This window comes from Petromyzon marinus, chromosome 59 (assembly GCF_048934315.1).
Source record: "Petromyzon marinus isolate PM22_M1 ecotype Great Lakes invasive population chromosome 59, UKy_Petmar_22M1.pri1.0, whole genome shotgun sequence".
Lineage (NCBI taxonomy): Eukaryota > Metazoa > Chordata > Hyperoartia > Petromyzontiformes > Petromyzontidae > Petromyzon > Petromyzon marinus.
The window spans coordinates 19874140-19895669 of record NC_133725.1 but is presented as its reverse complement, the minus strand read 5'-3'; the positions used below and the strand labels follow the sequence as shown (position 1 = coordinate 19895669).

The following is a 21530-nucleotide window of genomic DNA, read 5'->3' as shown; positions in this document are numbered from 1 at the left end:
ATTTCAACCGAGAAGATGGATTCTATCTTAGCAATCATTGGAAAGATTTGATAAATCATTTCACTTCTTGATTGATTGTTCACGCTTACAGTGCCTTTCAGACAGCATACATAAAAACAAATTTCGTCTCCCCCCTCCTCTTTTCAAAAAATAGATGGACTAGTCCTGGCAAACTGCCATCGTTGCGCGTGACGCAAACGTTATTTTTATATATATATATAAATAAATATGCCGTTTTCAAAATAAATTTATGCAAACCGACACACCTGATGATGACCGTTTGAGTTATGGTCGAAACGTCGTGAGAATTTTTTATTGTTTTATATATATTTTGTTATTTTGTTGTTTCTCTTCAACGTGACTTTACCGAAAAAACTAAGAACATAACAATGAACAACATTTTCACAAATTCAACGTAATGCAGGAAATTGAGAGGCTCGAGGTTAATTTCAATGAAAGAGCACCGAGCCAATGCCATTGAGGTCCTCCGTTCAAAATTCAGTGAGCCATCTATCAACAAACGTTCCTGCGAATTGAGGGCAGGAATGCTGTGGTCTGAACTTGGTCACCAATGGCTGCACAGTAAACATCATGTCAAATGTGTTTTTGATCACTGAAGCATATCCCAGCTCTGAGGGTTTGAATTCCATTTGACGTGTAATGAATTATCTTCAGCTTGGATTTCTGGTAAAGCACATCAGTGGCAACTTGTCTCTGAACCAGGAGTTCCTTGTTCGACAAACTGTGTTTCTGGAACATTCAAGCATCCTCAAGTGCCGTGGATAAGTAAGAGTTTTATCGTTCCACTATTGTTTTGTGCACCGTATCAGCTTTAACAGGATTTGCCCAAAAAGCCTTAGCAAGGAAGGATGAGTCTTTGTAAGTTAGCAAATAGAGAGGGTGGAGACCTCAGCATGTAGACATCTCAACCACAACTCTACCTGGTCTCTGTTATTTATTTAATGAGCCAGCCCTTGCCACACTGAGGTTATACGAATGAACCTTGCATGCCACAGACAGGGCAGTGAACGGCAGTTGCTGCTATTGTTTTGGTTGTTTGTAGTTTTTTCTTACCCAGCGATGGCAAGCTCGTACTCCGAGTGCCCATAGAAGGAGGCTGGGTCAAAGATGACGGGCCCTTCATTAATCTCTGCAGCGGTTCCCAGTCCATAGGTCACCGTGGAGCAGTGCCGGAACCACCTCTACGTCCCGGAAAAAATCCCCCAACCGAAGCTGCACACCACGCAAAAAACAACACCACTTTATTCATGATAACGTTGTTTTCGAGTTAGATCGCATAAATTTACAAGCATCGTACACCCACCTCCAATTTCCATTAGGCAATTGCCAGAAGTCAGAACGCTTCTGGCAATTGCTTGATGATGCTGGTTGTAATCACCAGCGAAAGGTCGTACTCGTTTGAAAATGTTCTGCGTTTCCTCTCTAACACACCAGAGTGCCGAGCACTAACATAAATGGCACGTTCTGTTCATGTCAGAAACATTACTAATGGGCTGTGTTGGGTGGATGTGGGTGTACGACGCATTTACACTTACGCGATCTAAGCCAAAAAAAACTTTATCATGAATAATATTGGTCGCGAAAGCCTGCGTGTGAAACACCACTTTACCTTTAAAGTCACCTCGAAAACCCACTGCGATCAAATGGGTTTCCCATATGGCTGTGCACATGATGAGCTACACTGCTGCATGTATTAACTCTTTAATGCTCCGAGATGACTGCAAGTTGCGGGGTGCATCCCGTTCACCGCTGAATCTCGTGTACGTCATCGGAACGTAATAGGAAGTAAATATTAAATAACTTTATCGGTACCGTGGATCCCACAAGGCCGTGCGGGAAGGTGTGTAGCACAGTTTGGTACCAGCTATAATAGAGTGCTGTCCTGTCGCTACGGTGCTCTGCGGCGAGTACAATGTCTTTAAAAACAACGGCGCTATGCCTCGCTAAATAAAATTACCGCTGAACCGCTTGCACGTTCCGAGATTCGGTGGTGAACGAGACCCATCCTGAAATGAGCAGTCGTCTCGGAACAGGAAAGGGTTAAGGGCGAGAGTGAAACAGCTTACGAACCTGAAGCCGAGACCAGAGCGCGCGGGTTTCCCGTTCACCGTAGTCCTTCTCTATCATGTCCAGCTGAAGCTGCAGTCGCTGCCGTGAGAAGAACGTCACCCAGTCCTCCTGCCACTCATTCAGCTGGTGGCATTAATATGGTTTTATTACGGACATTTGAAAACATAAGCAAATAATACCTACTTTATTTGGCCAATCCTTGACCTAAAACAGTGATATTCACTCATTTTCGGAGTGGGGCCACTTTCGCGAATAAGACATTATCAGTGAAAGAGCCATCTCACATTTGAAACCATTGGGGGGTTTGACAGCATGATGGGGTGTTTTCACTTGTGTGTATTGTCGGGGACTGCATGTCAGGGGTCGCAGTAAAAAGGACACCAGGGACTGCCACCGGCCCGCGGGCCTTGCAATGAAGAACACGGACTTAAGATGTCGCCCAGAAACGTTGAATTTTACGTACAAATGGCTGGGTAATTCTTAAGACATAATTCGACACTCATGTTATGTACCGATTATCATGCTGTAGTCTTTGAACATCTCATTTTAGCCACCAATTGATATCCTCATAAAAAATTACAACAGCATTGATCCTAACGATAGGTTCTGCGCTTAATTCCCACACCTCCGTTTAGCACGGTTGGCTATGTACGGTGGAAAGGAAGTTCAACATACATTCATACAAGTCTGTCAAACCAGGCTGAGTGTAATTGGTAATTAGCGAAAACATAACTGATTATGTGAACACTGGTTATGCAAGATCGATCTCTGATGGAACTTCAGTAACATGTGGTGATGTCAGTTGTAACTGTGTGCCCTGTTATCAATGGTACAACTGTGTGCAATGGAAGAAAATATATGCATTTTTTAATCAAATATATTGTTTTATAGATTTGTGTACTTACACAAGATAAAATGTACGCCAATCTAGTTCTTCTCAAAATGTAACCTTAAACCAATGTTACCATCATCAGTGGTTAATAGACTATTACACAAAGGAATCTCATATTTCTACGATGAAATACTGATTAGACTGACATCTGAACAACAGCTGATTTCACCGCTCCATGAAAAAACTAATTTAATCAAGTAAACATTATTGCCGTTCCTATAAAACTTTGGTCACCCAGGCTGTCCTTCAACAAAATGGTATATTAAATCTATAATATAGTTTTTTCTGGGTTAGATGGCATAAAAATAAATGAGCCGTTAAACCTACCACCACCTAACAGCCAATTAGTAAGGTTGTCACGTAAACGGAACATGCCAATCCGTTACTTGTACAGCAAACTGAAGTGCTGGAGAGAAAATCCACAACATTTACAATCTGAGTATGACGTTTCGCCAGTAATTACAACTATCATCATTAGGTGGACAGCCAAATTCGTAGAGAAATCCTCCTGTTTCATTCCTTGGGAGGGATAGATGTGATGACGTCACTTGTGAGCCCTTCACGAATTGGAATGTTCTGTTTATGTGACAAACCTTACGAATTGGCTGTGTCGGTGGTGGCGGGTTTAACGACAAATTTATATTTCAAAGATCTAACCCAAAAAAAAACGATATTATGGATGATATTGGCCGCGAAAGCCTACGTGTTAAACGGGTATATTAAAATTTAAATGGGCTACAACCAGTTTCATGACTTTAAAGCGGAGATCACATGTGGGATGTAACCACAGCATATAGCCGTATGAATCCCACATACTCTACATCCTCCTGCCCAGGGTCCATACCTGTTGGGAGAAATTCAAGACTGAAATTTTTATCAAAATCTGTAAAGCACATGAGAACCTTAATTTAGCAGTCTCAAACTGACTGGGACCCCTGTCGTGACGGAGCAGCTGAACATTGCACAAAATCATCAACCCATATACAGATATATACCAAGGGTGACCAACTTTCCTGACCCTACCAGCAGCATACCATAATCTTCAGATGGCCGCGGGAGCCACAAGAGATAAAGATTAGCCATACAGAAGTTGACTCGTGTCGACTGGCTGTGGAATTTTGAGTTTAGAAATCTCAGTGCCCTGGGAGTACTCATGGCCTGCCTCCGATACCAGATTGTTCTCACTTCATATAAAGTTAAATTGAAGAGTTACAAATTAGCAGCGCCTCTGCAGAGCCACACTTGAACTGCCCAGGAGCCACATGCAGATGCCGAGCGATGGTCTGGCCAACCATGGTATTTTCTGTACATTATAGACTTGTAAATCTAGCGTATATACAAAATTAGCTGAAAACATTTATTTGAGCATTTACTCTATTGCCCTTTAATGAATGAATAGCAAAACTACATGAACTCTCTCCTAAAGCCTTCTTTTGGCTAGCAGACCTTGACATTTATCTCCTGAACATATTGCGATTATATTCTTGGTTCTTTCGGCAAAGTCACGTAGAAGGGAAATAATACAAATAAAACATAATATAATAAAATTCTCACGACATTTCGGCCACAACGCAAGCAGCCGTCCTCAGGTGAAGAAACAGAGCTGTCGGAAAGACACCGTCTTAATGAACACTGCCCAGTGTTCACTGCCCAGTGTTCATTAAGACGCTGTCTTTCCGACAGCTCTGTTTCTTCATCTGAGGACGTCTGCTTGTGTTGTGGCCGAAACTTCGTGAAAATTTTATTATATAATGTTTTATTTGTATTATTTTATTATTTCCCTTCCACGTGACTTTACCGAAAGAACCAAGAATATGAATTCCTGCAGTCACGAAAGCTTTAAATCGAAAAATATTGCGATTAGCAAAAATATAAAGGGACGCAATGTTGAATTCTCTAAGTCTCCTTTGCAGAAGAGTTTGCCCTGATGGACTTTCATATATTACCCAACATAATTCATATAAAAATACATTGCACACACATGAACAATACAGTTCCCTTCATCACAAAGATGGCTAAAACAAAGAGATGAATGTGATTAGGTGTGGAAAATCATGACCGCTGGCTCACTGGTTGTGTTCATGTATGAAATAATGACAGCATGTGTGTATCTCATTCACTAGCTCAATCGCTTGATTTTTACGATTAATAAACAGCTGTATGAAATGTGTGTTTGTTTACACACAAATCGCCTGTTAACACATATTCATTAGATCCCATTGGCATGCCTACTCTCAGTGCGAAGGAATGTCAACATAATACATAGTTGACATGATGCTAGGGTTGGATCGGTGGGCCTAGTTTTCCACATGTTTTACATTTTCATGATTCAATACCGATAGTTTTCTCTTCCTTGTGAAGCCTCTCTCCAATCTTCTGTTGTGAAGGTGCATTTCAGCCAGATGCTGCCCCAACAAGCCTGAGCCCCTGTCAAAGTGTACAACACAATAGACCTGTCAAAGAAAACATTAACTTTATCATGTCAACAAACCCCAAGTAATAATTCATATGCAAACTAAACTACATCATATTTGTCCAGGTGGTCTGTGGCCGAGAACCTCGCTTGAAAATACGAATATATCAGTTCACATTCTGGTTTGGGTGACTCAAAACAATATTCTTCTGGGGTTTATACAATGAGTGTTACTTCCTGGGAAGTCAATCCTATGTAGACTATAAATGAAACCATTTTTTATTTTACCAGAGCTATTTTTCAGAACCGACCTGGCCACAAATGATAGCCTAACGAAGTGGCTTATCACAGGGAAATTTATAGCAGCCAAATGCTCAAAATACTCATGTTTCTAAATGTGCAGGGAAAAACTGGAGAAACCGGAGAAAAATCTGCACGACCACGGGGAGAACATGCAAACTTCAAATATACAGCAGGCGTCAAGGTTGGGATCGAACCTACGAAGTCCAATATACCAGGCGAGGCAGTTAACATCTCCTAGCCACCATGGCGCCCCATTCTCTGACTTATCCACCCACCCACCGACTCGTAAAGCCACCCACTCACTCACTCACCGTGCCACGTACTGAATCTCTAAACCAACAACTCAACCACAAACTCACTCACCCTGCCACGTACTGAATCTCTAAACCAACAACTCAACCACCCACCCACTCATCCAACCTCTCACTTACTAAACCAGCCACTCACCAACCCACCGACCCACTCATCCACCTATTCACTTAAAATAGTTCAACTACAATTGAATTATTTAAAATTCACCAGGTAAGGCCCACTGAGCTATATAGATCCTTGTCGGAAACGACGTGGCAAACAAATGATAGCTCAAAGAAGTGGCTTATCACGTGGACATTTATAGCAGCCAAAGCCTCTAAATGTATATTTCTAAATATGCATGAAAAACTCGGAGGTCCCAGAGAAAAATCCATGCAACCACAGGGAGAACATGCAAACTCCAAATATACAGGCGTCACAATCGGGATCGAACCCACAATGTCTTATACAAATGGCGAGGGAGTTAACATTCCGCTACCCTGGCGCTCCACTCTGACTCAGCCTCCCACCCACCCACTCAAACACCCAGCCAAGCACTCATGAACCCAATCACCGTGGCACCCACTCAATCGCGAAACCCACTCACTCATCAACACACCCAGCCACTCGCTTAACCACTTACCTACGAACCCACCTGCATACCCCCCACTCACTAACTCAACGACCCACTCACTCAACACTCCACTAACCCACCCAATCACCTATTCATGCCCCAAATCACACACTGACCCATTCACCCACTTAATCTATAACTCATGCACTCATCCACCCACCTGCTCACCAGCCACTTATCTACTCACCCACCCACTCATCCTGCCACCTACTCAACCTCTAACCCACCCACGCACCGAACTACCCACCTACCCAATCACCCATCCAATAAACTACAACTAAACTATTTTGTATTTTACCAGGTAAGCCCCACAGAGCTATATAAAACATTTTAGAAGTGATCTGGTTACAACTGATACGTGAACGAAGTGGCTTATCAAGCTGACATTTCTTCTAAACAAATCTTGACTCTAAATGCGGAGGGATAAATCTGGAGGACCCGGAGAAAGATCTACAAGGACACAGGCAAAACATTAAAACTCATAATATACAGGCAGCAGGGTCAGAATCGAATACACGATTTCCTGTATACTCAGTGAGGTAGTTAATATCTCACCATAGTGGCACCCCGCTCTCTGACCCACTCACCCAATTACACACTAACTCACCCACTCAACCTCCCACATTAACTTACCCACCCACCAGTCACTCCCCCATTCACCCAACCACCCCCTCACTCACCCAACCACGCACCAACTCACCTACCCACTAACTCACCCACCCATCTTCTCCCGCACTCAGCCAGCCACCCGCTCAATCACGTGCCGACTAACTTACTCACACACTCACCGACCAATACACCCATTCACTTACCCACCCACAATCTCACTAGCCAAGCCAACCACCCAGCCCCTCACTCACCCACTTATTCAATCACTCACTACCCCACACACTCACCCAACCACTTGCTCACTTACCCATACGCTAACCCAACCACTCACTCACCGAATCACCCACCCACTAACTCATCAAAATTAATTCTCAACCACTCACCCAACCACCCAAGCAAACTCATACCCACTAACTCACTCACCTACCCATTTATGCACTCACGCACCCACTTACTCACTCACTCACGCACCCACCAACCAACCCACCTACCCATCTCTTCACTCACTCACCCACCCACACAGTCAATCACTCACCTACATACCTACCCACTAATACTCACCCACTCATCCAACAACGAACTCACCAACCCACCCGCCGACTCACTCACTCAGGTACTAACCCACTCAACTTCTAACCCACACACTAACCACCTAACCACCTACCCACACACTCACTCACTCACCCACACACTCACTCACTCATCCACCCACCCAAACATCCACTCACCCACCCACTAATTCACCCACCCACTCACTCCCTCATCCATCCACTCACCTACTCGCCCATCCACTCACTTACTCAATGAGCCACTCACCTTCTCACCCAGTACTTACACATCAACTGACCCTGCCACCCACTCAATTTCTAACCCACCCACTCACCCAACCAGCTGCCCACTCCCTCAGCCACTCACCTACTTACCCACCCCACTTACACATCCACTTACCCTGCAATCCACTCAATTTCTAATCCCCCACTCACCCAACCACCCGCCCACTCATCTACTCACCCATTACCACGGAATTATTCACCCACCCATCAGTCAACCACCCAATAATTCAACCACTCACAAACTAAATCGCCTATTAATTAAACCACCCACTACCTCAACCACCCACTAACTTAACCACAGAGCCACTCACCCACTCAGCAAGCCATCCATTACTATATCTCTAACCCAATATCTCACTCACCCACTCACCTACACACGTATGCACTCACTCACACGCCGCTCACTCACCTACACACTAAATTATGTTTATTTTACCAGGTTAGGCCCAATGAGCTACATAGCTCGTTTTCAAAACAACCTTCACCACAAATAAACCGACCATTAAAATTATAGACTGATCATTTCTTTGTCAGTGGGCAAACGTATAAAATCAGCAGAGGATCAAATACTTTTTTCCCTCACTGTACATTGCGGGGGTCACTAAAATATCTCCAAAATCCTGAATAAACACAAGATCCAGGTCCGATTCAACACAGTACAAAAAATCCGTGATCTGGTTCCATCTGTAAAGGATGTGGTTCCAGACATACAGTACCTGGGCTTTTACAAACTAAAGTGCCTCTGTGGTAGCAGCTACATTGGATAAACCATACGACATATATTGGACCCCATCCGCGAACATAAAGCAGACTTGAAACACGGTAGGACGAACTCCTCTGCCGTGGCAGATCACTGTTATAATTCAGTGGGCTCACATGACATTGACTTCTCCAAGACAGAGGTTCGTTGCAAGCCAACCAGCTACCATGAGAGATTCGTTCATGAGGCCATCCACATATACAAGCAGAGACAATTTCAACCGAGAAGATGGATTCTGGCTTAGTAACCATTGGAAAGATGTTTTAAACCATTTCGGTTCTTAATTGATTGTATTTTATGGTGATTTTCAGACCGCAGCCCTTTCGCTGGCACTGCCTCTTAATACTTCTCACACCACGGTCAATGGTATGGTTTACAACATGTAGTATAATAATTAATAGTATAACATCGTAATGTTTAACATAACTCATAAGGCAATATATAGCATCGTAATTGCATAATGAATATACATCAGTGTGGTATATAGTTGGGTTCATAGAATAAGGCATAGTGTAATATCACAAGTCTAATAGTTTATAATCTAAAGTATAGGGTAGTGTAAAGTAACGCATTGTATAATTCAAAAGTGGAATTTGTCTATGATGTGATGTTATACCATGTAGTTTAGATTGGAAGGTATAATATTGTATTATATAGTAGTCCAGTTTACAGCATAGTCATAAGGCAACTCAGGACACAACAGCGCACCTTGGCTGTTGCACTTGCCCCTTTTCTTGTTTCCTCTCTGCCTGTGTTCCCAGCCCCCTCCCTCCTCCTCTCCGGAGGTGATGCAGGTAACATGCAAATTCATATTTTAACTCCGCCCACACAGCTTAATAGACGCGGTCCTTGCATGTCAGCGTTCATTCAAGCTCTGTCTTCCGGACAGACCTGTCTCTTCACTTGAAGAAGGCCACTTGTGTTGTGGCCAAAACGTCGTGATAATTTTATCGTCTTCTTTTATTTTATTATTTTATTCCCATTCTACGTGACTTTACCGAAAGAACCAAGAAGATGAATCCTTGCAGTCATGAAAGCTTTAAACTGAAATTTACTTTTTATTTCACCAGGCAAGGCCCATTAAGCTATATAGATCCTTTTCAGAATAGACCTGGCTACAAATGATAGATATACGAGTGGCTTATCACAGATACATTTATTGCAGCCAAATCCTCTAAACGCATGTTGCTTCTAAATGCAGAGGGAAAACCCTGAGGATCTAGAACAAAATCCAGGCGACCACGGGTGAGAACTTGCAAACTCCAAATATACAGGCGACAGGGTCGGGATCGAATCTACCACCTCCTGTATACAAAGCAAAATAGTGAACATCTCACCACCTTGGCGCCTCACTCTCTGACTCAACCATCCACTCACTTACACGCTAACTTACCCACTCAATTTCCCATGTTAAATTTCGATTTAAAGCTTTCGTGACTGCAATGATTCATCTTCTTTGGTTCTTTCGGTAAAGTCACGTAGAATGAGAATAAAATAATAAATTGATAAAATAAAATAACATAACACAATAATATTCTCACGACGTTTCGGCCACAACACAAGCGGCCTTCATCAGGTGAAGGGACGAGACTGTCTGGTAGGACAGCGCCACTCCAGCGCTGTCCTACCAGACAGTCTCGTCCCTTCACCTGATGAAGGCCGCTTGTGTTGTGGCCGAAACGTCGTGAGAATATTATTGTGTTATGTTATTTTATTTTATCAATTTATTATTTTATTCTCATTCTACGTGACTTTACCGAAAGAACCAAAGAAGATTCCCATGTTAAATTACCCACCCAGCCGTCACTCACCCATTCACTCACTCACCCAACCCGTCACTCACCCCTCCGCTTACCCACCCACTCACTCATTAACTTGCCCACCTATCTTCTCAACCACTCACCCAGCATCCCACTCAATCTCATACCAAACTAATCTACACACACACACCCACACACCCACTCACTAACCCACTCACCCAGCCACCCACTCAATCTCGTACCCACCAATTCAATCACTCACCCCCCATCCAAGCATTCAATCACCCATTCACTCACCATTTAAATCTCCCACTCATCCAATTACCCTCCCACTCATCCAATCACCCACGCACTAACTCAAACATAAACATCTATTCACTCACCCAATCCTCCGCTCACCTACTCAATCACATAACCACCAACTCAATATCTAACTCAAACACTCACCAACGAACTCTCAACCTCCCACACTCATGCACTCACCCACCTAACCAGTAACTCAACCACACAAATCCACTTATTCACCCCTTTGCTCAGCCAATCAATCACACAACCACCCACTCAATCTATAACCCATCCACTCACTCAACGACCCATCTTCTCACCCACTCAGACAACCACCCACTCAACCACACACTAACTGATCAATCCACTCATTCACCCACCCACCAACTCACCCAACCTCTCACCTCCACCCACCCAACCACCCACTCTCACCCTACTACTCAATCACCCACTCAATTTACAAACTCAATCACCGACTCCATCACCCATCCACCCATATTGACCCACCCCCTAACTCACCCGGACACCCACTCAGCCACCCAATAATTCACCCACTCACTCACCCCAATTATCCAACAACCTACCCACTCAACTCCCCCACCCCTTCACTCATTCACACACCCACTTAACTTCCCACGCTCACCCACCCATACAACCATTAAATTACACATCCACTCACCCCCTCAACCTCCCACAATCATCCACTCACCCACCCACTAACTCATCCACACACACACTCACTAAACCACAAACACTCATTCACCTACCCCTCCGTTCAACCATTCAATCACACGATGATTGATTAAATCACTAACCCGCCCACTCGCTCCCCCACTCACTCCCCCACCCACTTACGCACTCCCCAACCCACTCACGCACTCCCCAACCCACTCATCCTCTCACTTACCCAGCCATGCACGCACTCACTGACTCACCGAGCCATTTACACAATTAACAATTCACTTACCAAATCACCCACGCATCCACTCACCCACTCAAACTCCCCCACCCACTCACCATCCGTCTCACTCACCCACTCGACCCCCCTCACTCACCCACTCGACCTCCCACACTCACCCACCTACTCACCAACCCACTCTCTCATCCAACCATTCATTCACCCCCTCAACCTCCCACATTCACCCACTCAGCCACCTACCAACTAACTTAACCACATACACCCGCTCACTCAACATTACCTACTCACCCTCTACCCACGCAATCAATCAATGCCTCCTTCACTCACCCAACATTTCACTCACCCAACCCCTCAGCCACCTACCTCCGTCTCAAGCCTCGTGCAGTCCAAGCTCCAGGAGGGCCTCTTCCTCCTCGAACCCGCCGAGGTTGGGTCCCGTGTACGTGCCCTCGTGGCCCCGCACGCTCACGCGCACACGGGGTCGCGCGTTTGTTCTCGCTACGCGAACCTCGGCCGTTATCTCCCACCCGAGTCCCCGCCCACTGGGGCCCCATTAGGGTCCCCGTCGGGGGGAACAATGAGGTGTCCATCCGCTGTGTCTCCTCCCCTCTCGACCCCGCTAGGACCCCCTGCGCCGCTCACGATATCCCCCCAGGAGGACCCTGTCCCTCCTGTTTCCATCACCCGGGGTCACCTCTCCGCACTCCCGCGCTTCAGCAGGCTCAGTGCTTGCACCACCATGTGGTGCTCCTCAGAACCTGCGGGGGTGGACGAGGGTGGGGGGGATCATCATCGTCAGCAGCAGATGCAGCATCATTATTATTATAAGCAGCTACAGCAAGTCGCAGCATCATAATTATCATCTGAATTACCACCACCAGCAGGAGCACTATCATCACCATCTTCAACTTGCCAAGCCATCATCATTAAATCATCACCAGATTAATAGATCTCTACCATCACCATGCGTAAAGACATTAGCATTATAATCACTATCTCCTGCATATCCTAATCTCAACATAATTATCGTTAACATTATAATCAAGATCATATCGATCAACGCACCGGTGTGAATTGTTCTAGTTGTATTCAATACAAATCAGTTAATATTTGCATCACTCGAACGTGCCACACCACTGCTCCACTCCCCGCTGCCCTTCTCCATCCTCCCCCTTGCTCCTTGGCCCCTTACCATCTGCCAACTGCCCCCTTGCTGCCCGGGCTCGTGGGTACCCTCAAAGGATTTGTATTCAGCTGTAATATCGAGGCTAGAATACATTTCCGCGTGATAAGCCACTTCGTTGAGTTATCATTTGTGATAGCCAGGTCGCTTCAGAGAAACATCTATATAGCTCAGTGAGCTTTACCGGGTAAAATACAAAATTGTTTATTTTTTTTGTATGATGGTAAGGTACCACGCAAACCACCACCATCATGACTGCTGTCAGGTTCCGTAGAGCAGGGTGCGTGTTTGTTGTCATCGTCTACAAGAGCTACACGTGGCAAACCGGGGGTGCTGTCGCATGGCTCGGCGATTGCGCATTTGCAGAATTAATCTGGCAAGGGTCACATGGTCAGAAAAGGGGCAGTCCAGCAACATGAACCCTTGCACTGTGCCGCTCCCCACACCTGCAACCAACCAGCGTGGTGAAGTATGGTCAAATACACCGCAACGATCCGCTAGGTTGTGGCGGTCCCCATACAGCAGCGGAATCGTGAAAGGGCCATAGCGTGGTCGCACATCCATCGTCCCACGTGATACCACCTGCGGGGCACGCCTCGCAACGCTCAGGTGAGCGTTACCTGCACTCGCTTCCTGCCAGATAGCTTCAACCACCTGCCAGCCATCGTATCCCGAGGGGAGGTCGGGTCGCTTCATTTGCTCGTCGCTCCACAATTGGAAGTTCCTGGCAAAGGTGCGCGAGGTGGATGAGCTGGAGTCCTGTCTGTGAGCGTGTGGGTTTAGCACGCTGCGCTACAATGAATCCGGCGACCCGAGCTCGATTCCCGCTTACAGCCACCATCACCACTGCGTCCTGGATCTCGAGAGGTCGGTTCAGCCTTAAATTAGTATCTGGTACGATGTGTACACATCGCAACTCGGGAGAAAAAGGCAGCTGAGGGTGGTCCCGGCCACCCACACAGAACATGTGTGAAACCCAGAGATTATGCGTGAAAAACGTGCAGATCATTAGAAAAACAGGCAAATATCTTGCGTGATATCAAATAGGGATCATGCGTAAAACACATACCGATCATACGCAAGAAACACACACTCAGGCAATGTATGAAAACACACTCATATGCTGCTGTAGGATACGTTGGTTCAGCAGATGTACAGGGTGATGGATTACAATGTTAAGTTTTTTTAAAATGGCGATGAAGAATATTGTCCATTCATTTGCAGTCCAGCCGTACACTCATTCATTCACGTGCTATCTTTTCGTCTATGCATCGGTCAAACCGCAAGTCAATTATGCAAGAGGACTCAGTCCCCCCCTGCCCCGCCCCCCTCTGCAAGTAGTAGCAGCTCCCTGCACCACCCAGCTAACCCCACACTGCATGCCGCGTTCTGCGCGATGAGTTCAAGGTCGTGTGGGTGACACATTACCGTGGTGATTATTTGAAATGTAACTTTTTATTTTACCAGGTAAGTGAGCCATATAGCTCTTTTTAAGAAGCGATCTGGTCACAAATGTTAGTTTTAACGGAGTGGCTCATCTTGTGGAAATTTATAGCAGTAAAATACTCTAAACCAGGGGTCTCAAACTCACGGCCCGCAGGCCAATTGTGGCCCGCGGAACGATATTTTGTGGCCCACTATTTGCCATCAATTTTTTTATTTATTTTTAAATTATTATACTTTTTTTACCATAGCTCTGGCTCGTGACAGCTTCCGGTGTTTGTTGACAAGTTAGCCAACGCGAATTAGCAACGTTAGTCACTTGGTTGAAACGTGATTCCGGAGTGACACCAAGTGGAAGGAAAATATATCCTGTCACCCAGTGCAAGGTACAGAGGACTCAGGAAGTGGGCGGACTCAACAAGTGTAATCAGTGACCTAATAAAGACAACAGAGTGTTGCAATAGGAAAGGGAAAATAATTACATGGATAGCAAATAGCATGAGATGGGTGGCAAGAACAAAAGCCAAATGTTGGTTAGAACCTGAATATTATAAAGAAGTTATAGATTATTATTACAAGAGAAACAAAGAAAAGGAAAAAGGACAGATATGTGCAATCGCAAAAGAAAATAATTTACCAAGAACAATTTAATCAAAAAGAGCAAGAAATTAAAATATATAAAACATGAGACAATGCACTTGATGTTAAGAATTAAGACAGGTGGAGTAACATGGACACCAGAGTTAGCTCAATGGCATCCAGAGAGATTCGTTAGAGCAGAAGGATATGTAGGATGTGAACAAAAAGAAGAAAATCTAGATCACTTTATTTATGAATGTGAAAGGTATAAACACCTGAGAGAGAACACGATTGATGAATTAAATGATAAGAAAAACGAAGTGCTCAAAAAAAACATGAACAATGATAAAGTTTTCAAATACCTCTCAGAATATATAGAAAGGGCATACTAAATAAGATCCCAAATACTCAGGTATTGGGATAAAAACATGTAAATATATCACCCCCACCTTCCCTGAGCTTTCCAGGATGTTCAAGCGGACCATGTGCCTTTTTGGGAGCACATATCTGTGTGAAAAAGCTCTTTTGCACCATGAACTTTAATAAGTCAAAGTACAGGTCCAAACTTACTGATGAGCATTTCAAGCCATACTGAGGGTCTCAATTGCTTCCTCCCTCAAGCCAAATGTGGCTCAGCTGTGTAAGAAGAGGAAGCGCTGCCAGGTCTCTGGAAGCATGGAGTAGGTAAGAGAAGCCTATGTTCTGAAGAACCGTTCATGTTCTGAACTGTTATTAATAAAGATTGAGAAGATTGGATCAGTTGCACTTTTTTTTGGAATACTTGATGAGGCCCAGCCTCACAAAGACTCTACCTCCAGCGGCCCCCAGGTAAGTTGAGTTTGAGACTCCTGCTCTGAACGCATGTTTTTAAATATGGAGGGAAAAACTGGAAGACCTGGAGAACAATCCACGCGACCACGGGAGAGAGAGAGACATGCAAACTCCAAATATACAGGCGTCAGGGTCCGGATCGAACTCACGACCAATTGCATACGAGGTGAAGGAGTTAACATCCCACCACCGCGGCACCCTTATGTACCAGGTTACACAGTCACGGACTCAAATGAAGACACAGTCCCTTCATTTAACAGTCTGTTCGATAAATAAGTTCTGTTAGCGAGCACCTATTAAGGCTAGCATGCCACACGAGGGGGTGGGTGGTCAGTTTTACCCAGGATAGCCCTACTGGCTCTTTTCAGGAGGGTTCTACCACATTTCCCAGCAATGATTACTAGGCACAGTATATTCCAACTGGGTAATTTGCGGGCAATTGTATTTAATTCTGTTAATCTGGTCCATGACGCTGGGATCTTCAACGTCCACTGAAGCAGACGGCACATGGTGTCTTTGCGGTGAACACGCCTGTAGCATTAAACAGGGCGGCCGCTGGATTCAAACCGCGAACATCTACGACAAGCGGCACACGTACAACTGCTACAGACACACGCCGAGTGTGTAATCACTCAATATGTGAGTGATTACACGCAACATTGTTGCGTGATTAAACACAACGTTGTTGTGTGTGTAATCACACACAAAAATATTGATGAGACGCAACGACGTTGTGTTGAGTGTAATCACAAGCAACAACGTTGTGTTGAGTGTAATCACTCAAAACGACATTGTGTTGAGTGTAATCACTCACGACATTGTGTTGAGTGTAATTACACACAACGACGTTGTGTGTAATTACACACAGCGACGTTGTGTTTAGTGTAATCACTAACAACGACGTTGTGTTTAGTGTAATCACTAACAACGACGTTGTGTTTAGTGTAATCACTAACAACGACGTTGTGTTGAGTGTAATCACAACAACAACGATGTGTTGAGTGTAATCACAGGCAACAATGTTGATGACACACAGCGTCCAACAGAGGGCGTCGTAGTCGTGCCATGGGGAGGCGGCGAGTGATGAACGCCACTGCGGCGCCGCAAAGAGATCAGAGCCGTGATATTTATTTATTTGTACACTGGAGGAGGAATCCGATGAGCTACGAAGTTCTTTATCACAAACGTCCAGCGTCTTGGCCGTCACGATAGAACGAGGCCGATAAACGTGGAGGTATAAATGAGGGTGATGCTAAGTCGGTGTGCCGTGCCCTAAGTGAGGTTGCCATGGGCGTGTGTGTTGGCCGTGTCAGGAGCGGGTGAGGAGGACGAGGCAAGGGGTGAGGAGGACGAGGTGAAGGGTAAGAAGAACGAGGTCAGGAGGTGTGAGGAGGACGAGATGAGGTGTGAGGAGGACGAGGAGAGGGGTGAGGAGAACGAGGAATGAAGAGAACGAGGGGTGAGGAGGACGAGGGGTGAGGAGGACGAGGGGTCAGGAGGACGAGGGGTGAGGAGGACGAGGGGTGAGGAGGACGAGGGGTGAGGAGAGTGAGGGGTGAGGAGGACGAGGGGTGAGGAGGACGAGGCGAGCGGTGAGGAGGAGGCGAGGGGTGAGAACGAGGGTTGAGGAGGACGAGGCGATGGGTGAGGAGGACGAGGTGATGGGCGAGGACGAGGTGAGGAGAGCGAGGTGTTAGAGAAGGACGAGGTGAGGGTGAGGAGGATGAGCTAAGGGGTAAAGATGACGAGGCAAGGGGTGAGGACGAGGCGAGGACGAGGTGAGGGGTGAGGAGGACGAAGTGAGGGCGAGGTGAGGGGTGAGGAATACGAGCTGAGGGATGAGAAGAACGAGGTGAGGGGTGAGGAGGACGAGGTGAGGGGTGAGAACGAGGGGTGAAGGAGAACGGGGTGAGGAGGACGAGGCGAGATGCGAGGACGGGGTGAGGACGAGGTGAAGGGTGAGGAGGAGGTGATGTTTGATTCGTGACAAAACATGTAATAAAGTTATTAATAACAATCTGAATTATAGTCAATTATTCACGTCTACTACAGAGAGTGCAGGTAGCCGTGTGAGGAAGAGGTGAGAACGAGGTGAGGGGTAACGACGAGGTGAGTAGAACGAGAGGCGAGGGGTGAGAACGGGGTGAGGGTTGAGGACGACGGGTGAGGTGGACGAGGTGAGGGGTGAGGATGAGTCGAGAGGTGAGGATGAGTCGAGGGGTGAGGAGGACGAGGTAAAACGTGAGGCAGACGAGGAGTGAGGAGGACGATGGGTGAGAAAGATGAGGCGAGGGGTGAGGAGGACGAGGGGTGAGGAGGACGAGGGGTGCCGAAGACGAGGGGTGAGGAAGACGAGGGGTGAGGAAGACGAGGGGTGAGGAGGACGAGAGTGAGGAGGACGAGAGTGAGGAGGACGAGGGCTGAGGAGAGTGAGGGGTGAGGAGTAAGAAGAACGAGCTGTGGGGGTGAGGACGAGGTGAGGGGTGAGAACGAGGTGAGGGTTGAGGACAAGTGAGGTGGACGAGGTGAGGGGTGAGAATGAGGTCAGGGGTGAGAATGAGGTGAGGGGTCAAGAGGACGAGGTGAGGGGTCAAGCGGACGACGTGAGGGGTAAGGAGGACGAGGTGAGGGGTGAGGAGGATGAGGAGCAGGGTGCGGTGGACGAGCGAGGGGTGAGGAGGATGAGAAGTGAGGAGGACGGGGGGTGAGACGTAAGAAGAACGAGGTGTGTGGGTGAGGAGGACGAGGCGAGGGCTGAGGAGAGCGAGGGGTGAGGACGGGGGGGTGAGAAGAAAAACGAGGTGAGGACGAGGGTTGAGGAGAGCGAGGGGTGAGGAAGACGAGGGGTTAGGAGAACGAGGGGTGAGGAGGACGAGAGGTAAGGAGGTGAGGGGTGCGAAGGACGAGTCGAGGGGTGAGGAGGAAGAGGTGAGGGGTAAGAAGAACGCGGTGTGGGTGAGAAAGACGAGGTGAGGGGTGAGGTGGGCGAGGCGTGAGGATGACGAGGCGCGGGGTGCGGTGGACGAGGTGAGGTGAGGGGTGAGGAAGACGAGCTGAGGGGTGAGGAGAACGAGGGGTGAGGAGAACGAGCGGTGAGGAGGACGATGTGTGAGGAGGACGATGGGTGAGGAGGACGAGGGGTGACGAGGGGTGAGGAGGGTGAGGTGAGGGGTGAGTAGGACGAGTCGAGTGGTGAGGAGGACAAGATGAGGGGTAAGAAGAACGAGGTGTGGGGTGAGGAGGACGAGGCAAATGGTGAGGACAGCGAGGGGAGGGGAGGACGAGGAGTGAGGACGAGCTAAGGGTGAGGAGGACGAGGCGAGGGATAGGTGAGGGGTGAGAAGGACGAGGTGAGCGGTGAGGACGACGACGGGTGAGGAGGACGAGCTGAGGTTAGAGGACGAGTCGAGGGGTGAGGAGGACGAGGGGTGAGGAGGACGATGGGTGAGGAAGACGATGGGTGAGGAAGATGAGGCGAGGGGTGAGGAAGATGAGGCGAGGGGTGAGGAGGACGAGGGGTGAGGAGGATGAGGGGTGAGAAGGACGAGTCGAGGGGTGAGGAGGACGAGGTGAGGGGGGAGGAAGACGAAGTGATGGGTGAGGATGAGGTGAGGGGTGTGGACGAGGTGAAAGGTCAAGCGGACGACGTGAGGGTTGAGAGGACGAGCTGAGGAGGACGAGGTGAGGGGTGAGGAGGACGAGGTGAGGGGTGAGGAGGACGAGGTGAGGAGGATGAGCTGAGGGGTAAAGATGACGAGGCAAGGAGTGAGGAGGACGAGGCGAGGACGAGGTGAGGGGTGAGGAGGACGAAGTGAGGGGTGAGGAGAACGAGGGGTGAGAACGAGGGTTGAGGAGAACGAGGCGATGGGTGAGGAGGACGAGGTGATGGGTGAGGACGAGGTGAGGAGAGCGAGGGGTTAGAGAAGGACGAGGTGAGGGTGAGGAGGATGAGCTAAGGGGTAAAGATGACGAGGCAAGGGGTGAGGACGAGGCGAGGACGAGGTGAGGGGTGAGGAGGACGAAGTGAGGGGTGAGGAGGAGGTGATGTTTGATTCGTGACAAAACATGTAATAAAGTTATTAATAACAATCTGAATTATAGTCAATTATTCACGTCTACTACATAGAGTGCAGGTAGCCGTGTGAGGATGAGGTGAGAACGAGGTGAGGGGTAAGGACGAGGTGGGTAGAACGAGAGGCGAGGGGTGAGAACGAGGTGAGGGTTGAGGACGACGGGTGAGGTGGACGAGGTGAGGGGTGAGGATGAGGCGAGGGGTGAGGATGAGGCGAGCGGTGAGGACGAGGTGAGTAGATCGGGGGTGAGGACGAGGCGAGGGGTGAGGAGAACGAGGTGAGAAGATGAGGGGTGAGGAGGGCGAGGGGTGAGGAGGGCGAGGGGTGAGGAGGGCGAGGGGTGAGGAGGGCGAGGGGTGAGGAGGGCGAGGGGTGAGGAGGGCGAGGGGTGAGGAGGGCGAGGAGGGCGAGGGGTGAGGAGGGCGAGGGGTGAGGAGGGCCAGGGGTGAGGAGGGCCAGGGGTGAGGAGGGCGAGGGGTGAGGAGGGCGAGGGGTGAGGAGGGCGAGGGGTGAGGAGGGCGAGGGGTGAGGAGGGCGAGGGGTGAGGAGGGCGAGGGGTGAGGAGGGCGAGGGGTGAGGAGGGCGAGGGGTGAGGAGGGCGAGGGGTGAGGAGGGCGAGGGGTGAGGAGGGCGAGGGGTGAGGAGGGCGAGGGGTGAGGAGGGCGAGGGGTGAGGAGGGCGAGGGGTGAGGAGGGCGAGGCTAGGGGTGAGGAGGACGAGGCTAGGGGTGAGGAGGACGAGGCTAGGGGTGAGGAGGACGAGGTGAGGTCGGTAAGGGAGGTGTCCGTCTCCGGAGTGTTGCATGATATTTGTTGCTATGCTCGATGTTTGGTTGGTGACATAACATTCAATAAAGTTCTAAATAACATCCTGAAAGATAATAAATTACTCGTGTCTGCTGCATAGAGGCCAGGTACCCGCGTTTGCCTTCTGCGTGTGCGTGTAGATAAATCAGAATCTGTATTTTACATGAGTTTTGACGTTCTCTTTCACACACGTCCAGAAGGGTCGGGTTAGCCAGTTGCATCAACAACAAAATGCAATTAAAGATACTCGAGTAAGGATTGAGAAAATGTAGTCAAGTCACGAATAAATATAATGTAAAATCAAACTGTGCAAGCTCATACCTTCTTGTAGATTTGTCAACATCAAATCCAAGCTTGGGCAAGATGGCAAAACACCAACAGTCAAAGTACCATACCAAGACAGTGGCCTCGATTAAATTGCATTCAAACATTGAACTCTCGACACGTGGGTGAAGAGGTTCCGAGTTTCAAATCGCAGACGCAAAAGCCGCGTCGAGAACTTTGAGCCCTGGCTGATACGGAGGCAGCTTCCTCTGCCCCCATAGGGTGCCTGGGGGCACGTGATCTGGCTCCGCCCATGGTAGGCGGGGCCAATTGCGTCACTTCCTGCGCACTCACCTCCGACCCCAATGGCGTTACGTCACTCCGGCAGGGCGAGCGAGCTGAGCGGCTGCGTTTGTCTCTTGCGCCCCCAACAGGAGCCATGAAGTTCTTCAAGAGACGGCAGCAGATGCAAGCGACGCTGGAGACTCCAAATTCGTCAACAGTGGAGGTGAGTGGCGCCACCTCTTGCGTTGGAGTTATACGAAGTAACAAATAGAGTAC

General features: G+C 48.0%; 1 long non-coding RNA gene across 2 annotated transcripts; it reads right to left on the bottom strand.

The window, feature by feature from the left end:
• On the bottom strand, window positions 1-21394 carry LOC142905935 (uncharacterized). 2 transcript variants are annotated; one of them, XR_012929955.1, is made up of 5 exons: window positions 21027-21394; window positions 12154-12548; window positions 5320-5410; window positions 2092-2214; window positions 1-1233 (listed from the first exon to the last, which is right to left on the bottom strand). It is a non-coding gene; the product is annotated as an uncharacterized LOC142905935 (long non-coding RNA). The 2 variants fall into 2 exon arrangements; XR_012929956.1 differs by lacking the exon at window positions 12154-12548.
• Window positions 21395-21530: the final 136 nt, after the last annotated feature.